Source organism: Panulirus ornatus, chromosome 4, assembly GCF_036320965.1.
Source record: "Panulirus ornatus isolate Po-2019 chromosome 4, ASM3632096v1, whole genome shotgun sequence".
NCBI lineage: Eukaryota > Metazoa > Arthropoda > Malacostraca > Decapoda > Palinuridae > Panulirus > Panulirus ornatus.
Genome location: NC_092227.1, coordinates 49,856,525 through 49,876,047, shown reverse-complemented (window position 1 = coordinate 49,876,047; position 19,523 = coordinate 49,856,525). Strand labels below are relative to the sequence as shown.

Sequence of the window (19,523 nt, the reverse complement as noted above, 5' to 3'; positions counted from 1 at the left end):
AACAACCCCATCCATAAACAAATTAAACAACCATGGAGACATCACACACCCCTGCCGCAAACCTACATTCACTGAGAACCAATCACTTTCCTCTCTTCCTACACGTACACATGCCTTAGATCCTCGATAAAAACTTTTCACTGCTTCTAACAACTTTCCTCCTACACCATATATTCTTAATGCCTTCCACAGAGCATCTCTATCAACTCTATCATATGCCTTCTCCAGATCCATAAATGCTACATACAAATCCATTTGCTTTTCTAAGTATTTCTCACATACATTCTTCAAAGCAAACACCTGATCCACACATCCTCTACCACTTCTGAAACCACACTGCTCTTCCCCAATCTGATGCTCTGTACATGCCTTCACCCTCTCAATCAATACCCTCCCATATAATTTACCAGGAATACTCAACAAACTTATACCTCTGTAATTTGAGCACTCACTCTTATCCCCTTTGCCTTTGTACAATGGCACTATGCACGCATTCCGCCAATCCTCAGGCACCTCACCATGAGTCATACATACATTAAATAACCTTACCAACCAGTCAACAATACAGTCACCCCCTTTTTTAATAAATTCCACTGCAATACCATCCAAACCTGCTGCCTTGCCGGCTTTCATCTTCCGCAAAGCTTTCACTACCTCTTCTCTGTTTAACAAATCATTTTCCCTAACCCTCTCACTTTGCACACCACCTCGACCAAAACACCCTATATCTGCCACTCTATCATCAAACACATTCAACAAACCTTCAAAATACTCACTCCATCTCCTCACATCACCACTACTTGTTATCACCTCCCCATTTGCGCCCTTCACTGAAGTTCCCATTTGCTCCCTTGTCTTACGCACTTTATTTACCTCCTTCCAGAACATCTTTTTATTCTCCCTAAAATTTAATGATACTCTCTCACCCCAACTCTCATTTGCCCTTTTTTTCACCTCTTGCACCTTTCTCTTGACCTCCTGTCTCTTTCTTTTATACATCTCCCACTCAATTGCATTTTTTCCCTGCAAAAATTAATGTATAAATTATTCAAACAAAAAACTCATACTAAAAACTATTCCCCATCATCTATTTGAGAAAAAGCTAATAAGAGAAAATTATACTTCCAAAATTATTCCTCTGGCTGGAGGCTGTTCGATCTCACGGCTCTGGGCTGTGCTGCCCACACACCAATCAAGTTTTGCCTCACCAAGGTTGAAATAGCAAATGAATAGTGAATTCTTGAACGTACTTTATGTGGAACATAGTACAGCTACGAAGTTACAAAGATGGTCACTAGTAGAAGCAAAATCTTTCTTGCAGACAGGTCTGATATGTTTTTTATAGGTGATAACAATCAGGCATGTGACGCATTCACGGGCCGCCCATGATCCATCGCATAGATTCGAATCCTGGTTGCGGCAGTCAGTCTAGTCAACCCAGCTGTTTATCCACCTCTATGAATTGGTTGATAAAATGGGTGACTGGCTCAAGCAAGGATATATATATATATATATATATATATATATATATATATATATATATATATATATATATATATATATATATATATGATCCCTGGGGATAGGGGAGAAAGAATACTTCCCACGTATTCCCTGCGTGTCGTAGAAGGCGACTAAAAGGGGAGGAAGCGGGGGGCTGGAAATCCTCCCCTCTCATTTTTTTTTTTTAATTTTCCAAAAGAAGGAACAGAGAAGGGGGCCATGTGAGGATACTCCCTCAAAGGCCCAGTTCTCTGTTCTTAACGCTACCTCGCTAACGCGGGAAATGGCGAATAGTTTAAAAAAAAAAAATATATATATATATATATATATATATATATATATATATATATATCATACAAAGCTCCAACAGCCAGGATCGAACTGGGACCCCTTGTGCAAGAGGCAGGCATGCTAACCGCTAGGCTAAGGGACTGTATAATAGGAAACAACTATTCGAAATACTAAGTACTCGAATACCCTTCGTCTCACAATGGTGAGCAACGGGGTCTATCGGTTGTTTCCGAACAGAACACATAGCCAGCTGATAGCGTTTTACCGAACCTGACTGTACAACGCGGAGTTATATGAATACGAATAAAGTGTATATGAACGCGCACCTTCATAGAACATACAAAGCTCCAACAGCCAGGATCGAACATGGGACCCCTTGTGCAAGAGGCAGGCATGCTGACCGCTAGGCTAAGGGACTGTATAATAGGAAACAACTATTCGAAATACTAAGTACTCGAATACGGTAAATGACAGCCCCCTCCCCCCGCATGAGCGCGAGGTAGCGCTAGGAAAAGACAACAAATGCCCATATTCGTTCGCACTCAGTCTCTAGTTGTCATATATAATGTACCGAAACCACAGCTCCCTTTCCATATCCAGGGCCCACAAAACTTTCCATGGTTTACCCCAGACGTTTCACATGCCCTGGTTCAATCCATTGACAGCACGTCGACCCCTGTATACCATTATCATTCCAATTCACTATTCCTTGCATGCCTTTCACCCTCCTGCATGTTCAGGCCCCGACCAATTAAGATCTTTTTCACTCCATCTTTCCACCTCCAATTTGGTCTTCCACTTCTCCCCGTTCCCTCCACCCCTGGCATATATATCCTCTTGGTTAATCTTTCCTCACTCATTCTCTCCATGTGACCAAACTATTTCAAAACACCCTCTTCAGCTCTCTCAACCACACTCTTTTTATTACCACACATCTTTCTTACCCTTTCATTACTTACTCGATCAAACCACCTCACACCACATAGTCCTCATATATCTCATTCCCAGCACATCCACCCTCCGCAGCACAACTCTATCTATAGCCCACGCCTCGCAACCATATAACATCGTTGGAACCACTATTCCTTCAAACATACCCATTTTTGCTTTCCAAGATAACGTTCTCGACTTCCACACATTTTTCAACGCTCCCAGAAATTTCACCCCCTCCCCCACCCTATGATTCACTTCCGCTTCCATGGTTCCATCCGCTGCCAAATCCACTCCCAGATATCTAAAACACTTCACTTCCTCCAGTTTTTCTCCAATCAAACTTACCTCCCAATTGACTTGTCCCTCAACCCTACTGTACCTAATAACCTTGCTCTTATTCACTTTTACTCTCATTTTTCTTCTTTCACACACTTTACCAAACTCAGTCACCAGCTTCTGCAATTTCTTACCCGAATCAGCCACCAGCGCTGTATCATCAGTGAACAGCAACTGACTCACTTCCCAAGCTCTCTCATCCACAACAGACTGCATACTTGCCCCTCTTTCCAAAACTCTTGCATTCACCTCCCTAACAACCCCATCCATAAACAAATAAAACAACCATGGAGACATCACACACCCCTGCCGCAAACCAACATTCACTGAGAACCAATCACTTTCCTCTCTTCCTACACGTACACATGCCTTACATCCTCGATAAAAACTTTTCACTACTTCTAACAACTTGCCTCTCACACTATATATTCTTAATACCTTCCACAGAGCACCTCTATCAATTCTGTCATATGCCTTCTCCAGATCCATATATGCTACATACAAATCCATTTGCTTTTCTAAGTATTTCTCACATACATTCTTCATAGCAAACACCTGATCCATACATCCTCTACCACTTCTGAAACCACACTGCTCTTCCCCAATCTGACGCTCTGTACATGCCTTATTTAATGTATGTATGACTCATGGCGAGGTGCCTGAGGCTTGGCGGAATGCTTGCATAGTGCCATTGTACAAAGGGGATAAAAGTGAGTGCTCAAATTACAGAGGTATACGTTTGTTGAGTATTCCTGGGAAACTATATGGGAGGGTATATATATATATATATATATATATATATATATATATATATATATATATATATATATATATATATATATATATATATATATTGCTTTGTCGCTGTCTCCCGTGTTTGCGAGGTAGCGCAAGGAAACAGACGAAAGAAATGGCCCAACCCACCCCCATACACAATGTATATACATACACGTCCACACACGCAAATATACATACCTATACATCTCAATGTACACATATATATACACACACAGACACATACACACAATTCACACTGTCTGCCTTTATTCATTCCCATCGCCACCTCGCCACACATGGAATACCATCCCCCTCCCCCCTCATGTGTGCGAGGTAGCACTAGGAAAAGACAACAAAGGCCCCATTCGTTCACACACAGTCTCTAGCTGTCATGCAATAATGCCCGAAACCACAGCTCCCTTTCCACATCCAGACCCAACACAACTTTCCATGGTTTACCCCAGACGCTTCACATGCCCTGATTCAATCCACTGACAGCACGTCAACCCCGGTATACCACATCGATCCAATTCACTCTATTCCTTGCCCTCCTTTCACCCTCCTGCATGTTCAGGCCCCGATCACTCAAAATCTTTTTCACTCCATCTTTCCACCTCCAATTTGGTCTCCCACTTCTCCTCGTTCCCTCCACCTCCGACACATATATCCTCTTGGTCAATCTTTCCTCACCCATTCTCTCCATGTGCCCAAACCATTTCAAAACACCCTCTTCTGCTCTCTCAACCACGCTCTTTTTATTTCCACACATCTCTCTTACCCTTACATTCCTTACTCGATCAAACCACCTCACACCACACGTTGTCCTCAAATATCTCATTTCCAGCACATCCACCCTCCTGCGCACAACTCTATCCATAGCCCACGCCAACAATGTTGTATGGTTGCGATGCGTGGGCTATATATATATATATATATATATATATATATATATATATATATATATATATATATATATATCTATATATATATATATATATATATATATATATATATATATATATACCCCACGTGTCGTAGAAGGCGACTAAAGGGGACGGGAGCGAGGGGCTAGAAATCCTCCCCTTCTTGTATTTTACCTTTAACTTTCACGAGGAGTGCTCATCCTCCTCGAAAGTTCAGATTGGGGTGTCTAAATGTGTGTGGATGTAACCAAGATGAGAAAAAAAGGAGAGATAGGTAGTATGTTTGAGGAAAGGAACCTGGGTGTTTTGGCTCTGAGTGAAACGAAGCTCAAGGGTAAAGGGGAAGAGTGGTTTGGGAATGTTTTGGGAGTAAAGTCAGGGGTTGGTGAGAGGACAAGAGCAAAGGAAGGAGTACCACTACTTCTGAAACTGGAGTTGTGGGACTATGTAATATAGCGTAAGAAAGTACACTTTAGACTGATATGGGTAAAACTGAAAGTGCAAGGAGACAGATGTGTGATTATTGGTGCCTATGCACCTGGGCATAAGAAGAAAGATCATGAGAGGCAAGTGTTTTGGGAGCAGCTGAGGGAGTGTGTTAGTAGTTTTGATGCACGAGAACGGGTCATAGTGAAGGGTGATTTGAATGCAAAGGTGAATAATGTGGCGGTTGAGGGAATAATTGGTGTACATTGGGTGTTCAGTGTTGTAAGTGGAAATGAAGAACTTGTAGACTTGTATGCTGAAAAAGGACTGGTGACTGGGAATACCTGCTTTAAAAAGAGATATACATAAATATACGTATGTAAGTAGGAGAGATGGCCAGAGAGCGTTATTGGATTACGTGTTGATAGGCGCGTGAAAGAGAGACTTTTGGATGTTAATGTGCTGAAAGGCGCAACTGGAGGGATGTCTGATAATTATCTTGTGGAGGCGAAGGTAAAGAATAGTAGAGATTTTCAGAAAAGAAGAGAATGTTGGGGTGAAGAGAGTGGTGAGAGCAAGTGAGCTTGGGAAGGAGACTTATGTGAGGAAGTACCCTGAGAGATTGAGTGCACAGTGGAAAAAGGCGAGAGCAAAGGACGCAAGGGGAGTGGGGGAGGAATGGGATTGTATCTAGGGAAGCAGTGTTGGCTTGCGAAGATGCTTGTGGTATAAGAAGGGTGGGAGGTGGGCAGATTAGAAAGGGTAGTGAGCGGTGGGAAGAAGCAAGTGAAAGGGAAGAGAGAGGCATTTGGACGATTTTTGTGGGGACATAGCGCAAATGACTGGGAGATGTATAAAAGAAAGAGGCAGGAGGTCAAGAGGAAGGTGCAAAAGATAAAAAAGAGGGCAAATGAGAGTTGGGGTGAGAGAGTATCATTAAATTTTAGGGAGAATAAAAAGATGTTTTGGAAAGAGGTAAATAAAGTGCGTAAGACAGGAGAACAAATGGGAACATCGATGAAGGGGGATAATGGGGAGGTAATAACAAGTAGTGGTGATATGAGAAGATGGAGTGAGTATTTTAAAGGTCTGTTGAATGTGTTAGATGATAGAGTGGCAGATATTGGGTGTTTTGGTCGAGCTGGTGTGCGAAGTAAGAGGGTTAGGGAAAATGATTTGGTAAACAGAGAAGAGGTAGTGAAAGCTTTGCGGAAGATAAAAGCCGGCAAGGCGGCGGGTTTGGATGGTACTGCAGTGGAAATTATTAAAAAAGGGCTGACTGTGTTGGCTCATGGTGAGGTGCCTGAGGATTAGCGGAATGCATGCATAGTGCCACTGTACAAAGGCAAGGGGGATAAAGGTGAGTGTTCAAATTACAGAGGTACAAGTTTGTTGAGTATTTCTGGGAGATTATATGGGAGAGAACTGATTGAGAGGGTGAAGGCATATATAGAGCATCAGATTGGGGAAGAGCAGTGTGATTTCAGAAGTGGTAGATGATGTGTGGATCAAGTGTTTGCTTTGAAAAATGTATGTGAGAAATACTTAGAAAAACAAAAGAATCTGTATGTAGCATTTATGGATCTGGAGAAGGAATATAATTGAGTTGACAAAGATTCTAAGTGGAAGGTATCAAGAATATACGGTGTGGGAGGCAAGTTGCTAGAAGTAGTGAAAAGTAACTATTGAGGATGTAAGGCATGTGTATGAGTAGGAAGAAAGGAAAGTGATTGGTTCTTAGTGAATGTCAGTTTGCGACAGGGGTGCGTGATGTCTCCATGGCTGTTTAATTTGTTTATGGATGGGGTTGTTAGGGAAGTGAATGCAAGAGTTTTGGAGAGAGGGGTAAGTATGCAGTCTGTTGTGGATGAGAGAGCTTGGGAAGCGAGTCAGTTGTTCGCTGATGATGCAGCCCTGGTGGCTGATTCATGTGAGAAACTGCAGAAGCTGATTACTGAGTTTGGTAAAGCGTGTGAAAGAAGAAAGCTGAGAGTAAATGTGAATAAGAGCAAGGTTATTAGGTACAGTAGGGTCGAGGGACAAGTCAATTGGGAGGTTAGTTTGAACGGAGAAAAACTGGAGGAAGTGAAGTGTTTTAGATATCTGGGAGTGGGTTAGGCAGCGGATGGAACCATGGAAGCGGAAGCGAGTCACAGGGTGGGGGAGGGAGCGAAAGTTCTGGGAGCCTTGAAGAATGTGTGGAGGGCGATAACATTATCTAGGAAAGCAAAAGTGGGTATGTTCGAAGGAATAGTGGTTCCAAGAATGTTGTATGGTTGCGAGGCGTGGTGTATGGATGGGGTTGTTCGGAGGAGGGTGGATGTGTTAGAAATGAGATGTTTGGGGACTATGTGATGTGAGGTGGATTGATCGAGTAAGTAATGAAAGGGTGGGAGAGGTGTGTGGTAATAAAAAGAATGCGGTTGAGAGAGCAGAAGAGGGTGTTTTGAAATGGTTTGGTCACATGGACAGAATGAGTGAGGAAAGATAGACAAAGAGGATATATGTGTCAGAGGTGGAGGAAACGAGAAGTGGGAGACCAAACTGTAGGTGGAAGGATGGAGTGAAAAAGATTTTGAGCGACTGGGGCCTGAACATGCAGGAGGGTGAAAGGCGTGCAAGAAATAGAGTGAATTGGAACGAAGTGGTATACCGGGGTCGGCGTGCTGTTAATGGATTGAACCAGGCCATGTGAAGCGTCTGGGGTAAACAATGCGAAGTTTTGTGGGGCCTCGACGTGGATATCAATCACCACATAAATATCAGATGACACTTTATTAGCAAGTGTCTATTGTGAAAGTCCATGCAAGATTATGCATACCGTATAGATAAACAAACACAGCAACTATGTCCAACAGTTGTAAACACGAATACCTAATGAGTGACCAAACGGAAAGAATAAATTTGTTGGTGAACTCTTAAGTTACTGTCACTTGAAATACCTATACTGTAATGCAAGGAAAACATTTCATCACAGACGTTACAACAATGTTATACAATTACCACAGTGGAATATGTCACATTAACGTCAACACAAACACCTTGTGAATGCATGGTTTGCGGGACGAGAGGTTGGAGGAGAGGCTGACGAGGAGGGAGCGAATGAGGGAAGCGAGCGACACTTGACAGTATAGATGAATGGTGGTGTTATGAAGATAATGGTGAAAACGGGCAGGCACGTTTTCAAGAATCATTTCATATCTTACGTTGATCTGCATGGGGAGGAAGGATAGGGAACGTCAAAGAAACTGTCTATAGGTCACAATAGAGGTAACAATATGAATGTTATAACGGGTCCTGCATAGATATAGGCAATAGTCACTTGCTAATAAGGTTACATCTAACAAATCACGTGATTGACAGTTGCTGTACGATAACAGCACATCTTAGCAACATCACGGAATATTACATTCATTAACATTCATGAGTGTTTTTGACATGCCTAGTCGTTAACAGTTATACAAAACATACAGCAGACCTATCTGAAAGAACAATTTGACTTATTAATGGCCATTTATTTCACAATTCATGTCACTTCTATATTCTAAGTATCCTTTCTCCTCCATGATGTATTACCAGCTCAGATGATAAACATATTACGGCACGTGCTCACAAACTCCTGTGGCCGAGTGTACTTGGACAATAATGTGCACAACTGGGCTATTATTCTAAGTTATAAATCAAAATGCTCTTCTACATATCATGCATGGGCAAGTATGGGTTTGTTTTCTGGTATCTGATTGTTTTTGTTTTCATAGCTACAACACGACCAAAATAAAGTGAAGATTCTTTAGGAACGATGGTTCTTTCGCGCAGTTAACCCAGTGTGTGGGAAAGAGCAGTTTGTTGGAAAATAATATTGCCGGATTCAACACGAAGGTCGCTCATTATAGTTTCTGTATACTACTGCCGGGGCTTTTGAAGTTAAATAATATAACAGTTGTTTGGCTTTGACTTTTCAATGTACTTTTGAGATACTTCGACACCTAAAAACCCGAAAAACAGTTCTCATAGTTAACACTGCATCGTCTCATACTTCAAATTCTTTTCCGAACTTTCCATCTCAAATATGGAATTTTCCGAAAACTGTGAAAGCCTATCTAGTCGACACCTCTACATGTGACAAAAAATAATTGATTCATTACGCTCACTTATAATTTTCGGATAATGTACTCATGAAATATACGAAAAAAAGTGAGTGACCAAGTTCATTTCCTTACGTACATAGTTTATTATATATAGGTATGTGGTGCAAGTTACCTCAGGGAACCAGAGGCACTGTACCAATGTCGGAAGTTTGCGATATCTATATGGAAAGTAAGCGTTGTCGTATAAACGCAGGTCTCAATGTATGGCAGAAGTATACGAGAGATTACAGAATACAAACTTTCCCTGAAAACTCTTCCCTTTAGTTTTGAGAGGTCGAAAGCCACCACAGGCCCGGTAAAGGAAAAAAAAATAACTGTTTGATTAAAGGGATAAACAATCAAATCAGGACAGTAACGAGTTCAAAAGCAAAGCAAAATGAGCGTTTTGTATATATATATATATATATATATATATATATATATATATATATATATATATATATATATATGTGATGTGAGAAGGAGATGGAATGAGTATTTTGAAGGTTTGTTGAATGTGTCTGATGACAGAGTGGCAGATATAGGGTGTTTTGGTCGAGGTGGTGTGCAAAGTGAGAGGGTTAGGGAAAATGATTTGGTAAACAGAGAAGAGGTAGTAAAAGCTTTGCGGAAGATGAAAGCCGGCAAGGCAGCAGGTTTGGATGGTATTGCAGTGGAATTTATTAAAAAAGGGGGTGACTGTATTGTTGACTGGTTGGTAAGGTTATTTAATGTATGTATGACTCATGGTGAGGTGCCTGAGGATTGGCGGAATGCGTGCATAGTGCCATTGTACAAAGGCAAAGGGGATAAGAGTGAGTGCTCAAATTACAGAGGTATAAGTTTGTTGAGTATTCCTGGTAAATTATATGGGAGGGTATTGATTGAGAGGGTGAAGGCATGTACAGAGCATCAGATTGGGGAAGAGCAGTGCGGTTTCAGAAGTGGTAGAGGATGTGTGGATCAGGTGTTTGCTTTGAAGAATGTATGTGAGAAATACTTAGAAAAGCAAATGGATTTGTATGTAGCATTTATGGATCTGGAGAAGGCATATGATAGAGTTGATAGAGATGCTCTGTGGAAGGTATTAAGAATATATGGTGTGGGAGGCAAGTTGTTAGAAGCAGTGAAAAGTTTTTATCGAGGATGTAAGGCATGTGTACGTGTAGGAAGAGAGGAAAGTGATTGGTTCTCAGTGAATGTAGGTTTGCGGCAGGGGTGTGTGATGTCTCCATGGTTGTTTAATTTGTTTATGGATGGGGTTGTTAGGGAGGTAAATGCAAGAGTCCTGGAAAGAGGGGCAAGTATGAAGTCTGTTGGGGATGAGAGAGCTTGGGAAGTGAGTCAGTTGTTGTTCGCTGATGATACAGCGCTGGTGGCTGATTCATGTGAGAAACTGCAGAAGCTGGTGACTGAGTTTGGTAAAGTGTGTGGAAGAAGAAAGTTAAGAGTAAATGTGAATAAGAGCAAGGTTATTAGGTACAGTAGGGGTGAGGGTCAAGTCAATTGGGAGGTGAGTTTGAATGGAGAAAAACTGGAGGAAGTGAAGTGTTTTAGATATCTGGGAGTGGATCTGTCAGCGGATGGAACCATGGAAGCGGAAGTGGATCATAGGGTGGGGGAGGGGGCGAAAATTTTGGGAGCCTTGAAAAATGTGTGGAAGTCGAGAACATTATCTCGGAAAGCAAAAATGGGTATGTTTGAAGGAATAGTGGTTCCAACAATGTTGTATGGTTGCGAGGCGTGGGCTATGGATAGAGATGTGCGCAGGAGGATGGATGTGCTGGAAATGAGATGTTTGAGGACAATGTGTGGTGTGAGGTGGTTTGATCGAGTAAGTAACGTAAGGGTAAGAGAGATGTGTGGAAATAAAAAGAGCGTGGTTGAGAGAGCAGAAGAGGGTGTTTTGAAATGGTTTGGGCACATGGAGAGAATGAGTGAGGAAAGATTGACCAAGAGGATATATGTGTCGGAGGTGGAGGGAACGAGGAGAAGAGGGAGACCAAATTGGAGGTGGAAAGATGGAGTGAAAAAGATTTTGTGTGATCGGGGCCTGGACATGCAGGAGGGTGAAAGGAGGGCAAGGAATAGAGTGAATTGGAGCCATGTGGTATACAGGGGTTGACGTGCTGTCAGTGGATTGAATCAAGGCATGTGAAGCGTCTGGGGTAAACCATGGAAAGCTGTGTAGGTATGTATATTTGCGTGTGTGGACGTGTGTATGTACATGTGTATGGGGGGGGGGGGGGTTGGGCCATTTCTTTCGTCTGTTTCCTTGCGCTACCTCGCAAACGCGGGAGACAGCGACAAAGTATAAAAAAAAAAAAAAAAATATATATATATATATATATATATATACATATATATATATATATATATATATATTTTTTTTTTATATATATACATATATATATATATATATATATATATATATATATATATATATATATATATATATATATATATTCATACTTGCCTTCAGTCCATTCCCAGTGCCACTACGCCCCATAGGAAACAACATCGCTGCCCCCGCTTAAGCGAGGTAGCGCCAAAAAAAAAAAAAAAAAAAAGTTCACACTGTCTCTACCTGTCGTGTGTAATGCACCGAAAACACAGCTCCCTCTCCACATCCAAGCCCCACAGACGTTTCACATGCCCTGCTTCAGTTCATTGACAGCACGTCCAACACGGTATAACACATCGTTCCATTTCCCTCTATTCCTTGTACGCCCTTCACCCTCCCGTAGGTTCAGGCCCCGGCCATTCAAAATCTCCTCCACTCCATCGCCCCACTCTCGCCTCTCCCCGTCCCCTCCACATCCGACACACATACCTTTCCTGTCATCCCCTCCTCACTCACCACCTCCATATGTCCAAACCACCAAAGAAATCTATCATTTCTTTCAAGCTGATTCTGACGACCTTGATCTTCCATCAAAGCTATCTGTCTTAGTTCTATAAGATCATGACAGTGTCTGGAATAACTGCCACCTAGCATATCCAGGAAACCCGCCAGAGATTATAAGGCCTTGTTCTGTTGGACAGCCACCTAAATTATATAGCGAAAGATAGGTAATGACATTCAAATTTCTGTACAACAAACAGAGAGGGACATGCAAGCATGCTTGCACATCCACCAAGCAATGCCTCTAAAGAAACTTTCATGTATAATAAAATCAACCTACTATCCTACTCCAACTTTAAAATTTTGCAATGTAATGAAAAAAGAACATTCAGTTTCCCATCGCAATTAATATGGCTGAATCTAGCTTACTCTTTCAATAAGAAAACCATTCGGGCAACGTTCCTTGCTGGTGTGACATATAGCAGCCATCTTTGTCGAAATTTATATTGAAAAAAAAAAAAAAAGGAAAATCGTACAATGTGGCGCAAGATTTTGTCAGTTAGCTCTAACCTAAATTACATTGTACATCACCAACCTTTAAGTCGGTAACATCCGAGGAACATGAATTCTGGTCACAAATATAATGACTAATGACGACTGTTCCAACGTCAACTCATAATGATGATCGAGAATAGATATGAAGAGCACTGGACACTATAACCACACATAGAAGCCGACACTTCACGTTTGGAGTGGTCCGGGTGCCCGGGACTCAAACGCTCTAGTTCCACCAATCAGCGGCCAGTATCCTCTGTTTACAGTTGCCGGAGAATGACGACAGCCTTAACTACCCGTCTGCGATAGTTAGATCTCAACGTGAAATGTTATAATACGTTATCTACAGCTATTAGGTGAACAAAATACACATTTTTCTATGCTTGTGAATAACATTACAAACATATGGTAGACACGGATGAACTACAACAAAACTCCACACCTCTCAGTACTGTACGATACTTTTTACTTAGCGCGTGATGCAGTGTCGTTTCCGTACCACTGAGGTACACAAGATATGTAAAACAACAGGTTATTATTGTGTTGATTAAAAAAAAATGGTATTCACAAGCAATAGTGATACCATATTGATTACAATTTTTCCTTGCATGATTATCTATCTATATCTCTAACACCCGTTCCCTCCAAGAACTCTTACTAGGGCGTAGCCACAGCAAGAGATTCCATCACTGGTGAACTCCAGTGCCGCATCTTGGTCTTTAATGCCTCACCCTTAACAGACCACTGGCAAGTGACAACTCAACAAAAGTCCACCTAATTTTCATGCCTGATGTTTCATCCTAGAACCTCTGTCTAATGCTCTATCTAATGCTCCCGTCTAAATGTTCCTTCTTGGTATTTCTACCTAATGCCTTTGCCTTTAGTGCCTCACCCTAACGGCCCACTGGCGCCAAGCAACTTCATCGCAGTTTCCAGAGGCTCCAAATGGTGTTCCTACATACTACTATCTGTTGTTCCTTCCATTTCGTCAAAAAGCAGGGCTAGGGCATAGCGCTCACCCAGGAAATTCTAGTTACGAAAAATGATTTGTGTTAAGTGTTGTCAACTGTTATGTGTGACAAGGAGATATTGTATGTATGTGAACCAACGTCCATGTGTGAGTGAGGCAGAAAGAAAAGACAGCTCCTGGGTCAGAGGAGTGCAACTTGACATCCACGTCACTAACCTTCCCTATCCCCAGGCGTAGTACCGTTAATGTATCTTCCTGGTACGCGGTTGCCTACCAACTACTGTGATTAATACGTTGTTTTAACAGGTCAGAAACACGACACGTTATGAAACAAGTACATTGTAAGTCACTAAATTCTCTGTATCGTACGTTTAACTTAAATAGTGTAGATATCAGTTTGATCATCATTACCTGCTGACAAAATAAAAAGAATTACAGACGCAATCATATGTTTGTCGTTCATTACAAAACATAATTTCCTGTCGTGTCACCTGCATGTGCATGGAGGATGGAGTTAGATGTACGGATGCCGTGAGGATGGCATGAATGGATGGTTGGGATAGGCGTATCGATGGGACGGATGGGTGTGTGTGTGGATGGAGTGGTTGGTGCTAGTGTGTGTAAAATGATGGATGAATGTTTAGGGTCTTGTAGACGGGATAGTGTGGAGGGTATTTTTTGGTGGGTGGGAGGGGAATATGGGTAGGTTGTGCTGGTGTGCAGATGGATGGACTAATAACATGACTCGTTGTTTGATAGCGTGAGTCAGGATAAAATGGAGAGCTAAGGACTACACGTGTGAGTCAGGATAAAACAGAAAGTTAAGAGCTGCACGGCCAAAAAGAATCAGTTAGGTAGATTAATTTTCAAGAAGGATAGATTCTAAAGGGAAAAACTCAAAGCGTAAAATAATGCACGGGTGTTCATTGCCATGGAATAAACATCCTATATAAATGACGAGTACTTGCGTTAATCATATATGGTCTGCATTTGATAGTTTCCGCAAGAAACGCGATAAAGCTCTACTCCAAAGCAGCTCTTTTTCAAATTCTCTCTAATATCAACTCTTCCTACTTGAACTCATAGCACCAACTGCAAACCACATAGTGAAAGTCCGTTCATACGCAGATTACCTTAAAATCACCTCGAACCAACGAGCACTACCCTAGCTGCAACAATCAGATAGCAATACATCTCAGAATGTTTGCATGCTCACAAAATTCCACCGATACCCTGTTAACCCAAGACAGATATAAATCCATCCTGCACCTTCCCATTATCCTGAATGATCAGCTGGTACCACACAGCAAAACTCTAATCATACCACGTATCACATACGATACACAAAAGCCATTTTATTCCCAAATCCACGAAAGTTAGCACAAAGGTCATAAACAAACCAAGCGCCCTTAAAATACTGACGTCACTAGTTTTGGATACGGGAAAAGAATCCCTTAGCATCCTCTACAGGCAGGTCATCCACTCCATCCTAAACTGTCTTACCTGCCTTGTGAGCCAACTTCTCAAGGACAAACTTAACTGTAAACACAAAATAATGTTCTCACAACCACCACCAGCTGTCTAGCAACTACAGTCATACATCATTTACACAAATAACTGAGAATACTCCCAACACAGTGAACTCCGCAGCCTTCACTCAATTCTTTGTAACATAATTAAGCCCCTTCGACGTGAACCACAATATCACCACCATTTTGCATGTAAAAACGAAAAACTTTCCCTTGCTTAACACTTCAGCAACATCTACCCATAGATACCTCTTTCTCTAGCAAACATGATATTGACAAAACATGTACATGATATAATGTACCGATAAGTAGTAAACAAATGGCCATCCAACACAGACTTAAACTTCACTCACCAAACATACACTTGTCATAATCTACACACCCTAGACCTATGCTACTTTCTCGTCTGCATTTTGGACACCACCATAATAATCACCATTGCATCACATCACAGGACGCCTTACAACCACAAAATAAGGTTGTAAAGTATCAGTGCATTGGTTGATAAACTTGAAAAATCATGTATAGGATTCTAGGGTAGCAAAGAATGCTGTTAAAGCACTCCCAATTCATCAATCACTGTTCTAAATTATTTGTCGTTACCATTTATTACTTAGATCACCAAAGGATATGGTGCAACATACTCTGTACTCGATAACATTAAATATACCTCATACTACTTCATATTGGATAAGATGAAACATACCTCACACTTGATAAGATGCAACATACCTAACACTTGATAAGATTGCAACATATTTCATCCCGGATACAATTAAATATATCTTCTACTGTGTAAAACGCAGCATACATGTAACAGGAAATGCAACATACCATATACTGGATAATATGCAAAGTACCTTATGCAGGATAAGTAACATGCCTCATACTGGGTAAGATGCAACATACCTTATACAGGATAAGATGCAACATGCCTCATACTGAATAAGATGCAACATACACTGGTTAAGATGCAACATACTTTTTGCAGGATATGGTGCAACATACAATGAATAAGATGCAACATGCCTCATACTGGGTAAGATGCAACATAACATTCTGGATAAGATGCAACATGCCTCATACTGAATAAGATGCAACATAACATTCTGGATAAGATGCAACATAACATTCTGGATAAGATGCAACATAACATTCTGGATAAGATGCAACATGCCTCATACTGAATAAGATGCAACATGCCTCATACTGAATAAGATGCAACATAACATTCTGGATAAGATGCAACATGCCTCATACTGAATAAGATGCAACATAACATTCTGGATAAGATGCAACATAACATTCTGGATAAGATGCAACATGCCTCATACTGGGTAAGATGCAACATAACATTCTGGATAAGATGCAACATGCCTCATACTGAATAAGATGCAACATACCTTATACAGGATAAGATGCAACATGCCTCATACTGAATAAGATGCAACATACCTTATACAGGATAAGATGCAACATGCCTCATACTGAATAAGATGCAACATAACATTCTGGATAAGATGCAACATACCTTATACAGGATAAGATGCAACATGCCTCATACTGAATAAGATGCAACATAACATTCTGGATAAGATGCAACATGCCTCATACTGAATAAGATGCAACATAACATTCTGGATAAGATGCAACATAACATTCTGGATAAGATGCAACATAACATTCTGGATAAGATGCAACATAACATTCTGGATAAGATGCAACATAACATTCTGGATAAGATGCAACATAACATTCTGGATAAGATGCAACATAACATTCTGGATAAGATGCAACATAACATTCTGGATAAGATGCAACATAACATTCTGGATAAGATGCAACATGCCTCATACTGAATAAGATGCAACATAACATTCTGGATAAGATGCAACATAACATTCTGGATAAGATGCAACATGCCTCATACTGAATAAGATGCAACATGCCTCATACTGAATAAGATGCAACATAACATTCTGGATAAGATGCAACATAACATTCTGGATAAGATGCAACATGCCTCATACTGAATAAGATGCAACATACCTTATACAGGATAAGATGCAACATAACATTCTGGATAAGATGCAACATGCCTCATACTGAATAAGATGCAACATAACATTCTGGATAAGATGCAACATGCCTCATACTGGGTAAGATGCAACATACCTTATACAGGATAAGATGCAACATACCTTATACAGGATAAGATGCAACATGCCTCATACTGGGTAAGATGCAACATAACATTCTGGATAAGATGCAACATAACATTCTGGATAAGATGCAACATGCCTCATACTGGGTAAGATGCAACATACCTTATACAGGATAAGATGCAACATGCCTCATACTGAATAAGATGCAACATGCCTCATACTGAATAAGATGCAACATAACATTCTGGATAAGATGCAACATGCCTCATACTGAATAAGATGCAACATAACATTCTGGATAAGATGCAACATAACATTCTGGATAAGATGCAACATAACATTCTGGATAAGATGCAACATGCCTCATACTGAATAAGATGCAACATAACATTCTGGATAAGATGCAACATGCCTCATACTGAATAAGATGCAACATAACATTCTGGATAAGATGCAACATGCCTCATACTGGGTAAGATGCAACATAACATTCTGGATAAGATGCAACATAACATTCTGGATAAGATGCAACATAACATTCTGGATAAGATGCAACATGCCTCATACTGAATAAGATGCAACATAACATTCTGGATAAGATGCAACATAACATTCTGGATAAGATGCAACATGCCTCATACTGAATAAGATGCAACATGCCTCATACTGAATAAGATGCAACATGCCTCATACTGAATAAGATGCAACATAACATTCTGGATAAGATGCAACATGCCTCATACTGGGTAAGATGCAACATAACATTCTGGATAAGATGCAACATGCCTCATACTGAATAAGATGCAACATGCCTCATACTGAATAAGATGCAACATAACATTCTGGATAAGATGCAACATAACATTCTGGATAAGATGCAACATGCCTCATACTGAATAAGATGCAACATGCCTCATACTGAATAAGATGCAACATAACATTCTGGATAAGATGCAAGTACACTGGATAAATGAAAAATACCTTATGTTGAATAAAGTGCATTATACCATATACTGGATAATATGCAAAGTACCTTATGCAGGATAAGTAACATGCCTCATACTGGGTAAGATGCAACATAACATTCTGGATAAGATGCAACATGCCTTATACTGGATAAGATGCAACATAACATTCTGGATAAGATGCAACATACCTTATACAGGATAAGATGCAACATAACATTCTGGATAAGATGCAACATAACATTCTGGATAAGATGCAACATAACATTCTGGATAAGATGCAACATACCTTATACAGGATAAGATGCAACATAACATTCTGGATAAGATGCAACATGCCTCATACTGGGTAAGATGCAACATAACATTCTGGATAAGATGCAACATACCTTATACAGGATAAGATGCAACATGCCTCATACTGGGTAAGATGCAACATAACATTCTGGATAAGATGCAACATACTTTTTGCAGGATATGGTGCAACATACAATGAATAAGATGCAAGATACCTTATACTGGATAAGGTGCAACATATACAGGATAAGATGCAACATACCTTATACAGGATAAGGTGCAACATAACATTCTGGATAAGATGCAACATAACATTCTGGATAAGATGCAACATAACATTCTGGATAAGATGCAACATAACATTCTGGATAAGATGCAACATGCCTCATACTGAATAAGATGCAACATAACATTCTGGATAAGATGCAACATAACATTCTGGATAAGATGCAACATGCCTCATACTGAATAAGATGCAACATAACATTCTGGATAAGATGCAACATGCCTCATACTGGGTAAGATGCAACATAACATTCTGGATAAGATGCAACATGCCTCATACTGAATAAGATGCAACATAACATTCTGGATAAGATGCAACATAACATTCTGGATAAGATGCAACATGCCTCATACTGGGTAAGATGCAACATAACATTCTGGATAAGATGCAACATAACATTCTGGATAAGATGCAACATAACATTCTGGATAAGATGCAACATGCCTCATACTGGGTAAGATGCAACATAACATTCTGGATAAGATGCAACATAACATTCTGGATAAGATGCAACATGCCTCATACTGGGTAAGATGCAACATAACATTCTGGATAAGATGCAACATGCCTCATACTGGGTAAGATGCAACATAAC

At 40.5% G+C, this 19,523-nt stretch overlaps 1 protein-coding gene across 2 annotated transcripts in view; it reads right to left on the bottom strand.

Annotated features, from left to right (window-relative positions):
• Positions 1-12,930, bottom strand: part of LOC139766204 (uncharacterized) — a 48,004-nt gene extending 35,074 nt beyond the window's left edge. The window contains exon 1 of one of the 2 annotated variants that reach the window (XM_071694512.1): positions 12,757-12,930. The gene's annotated coding sequence lies outside the window, so the exon portion shown is untranslated. The remainder of the gene's footprint in view (positions 1-12,756) is intronic. The other variant, XM_071694502.1, reaches the window with a different exon arrangement.
• Positions 12,931-19,523: the final 6,593 nt, after the last annotated feature.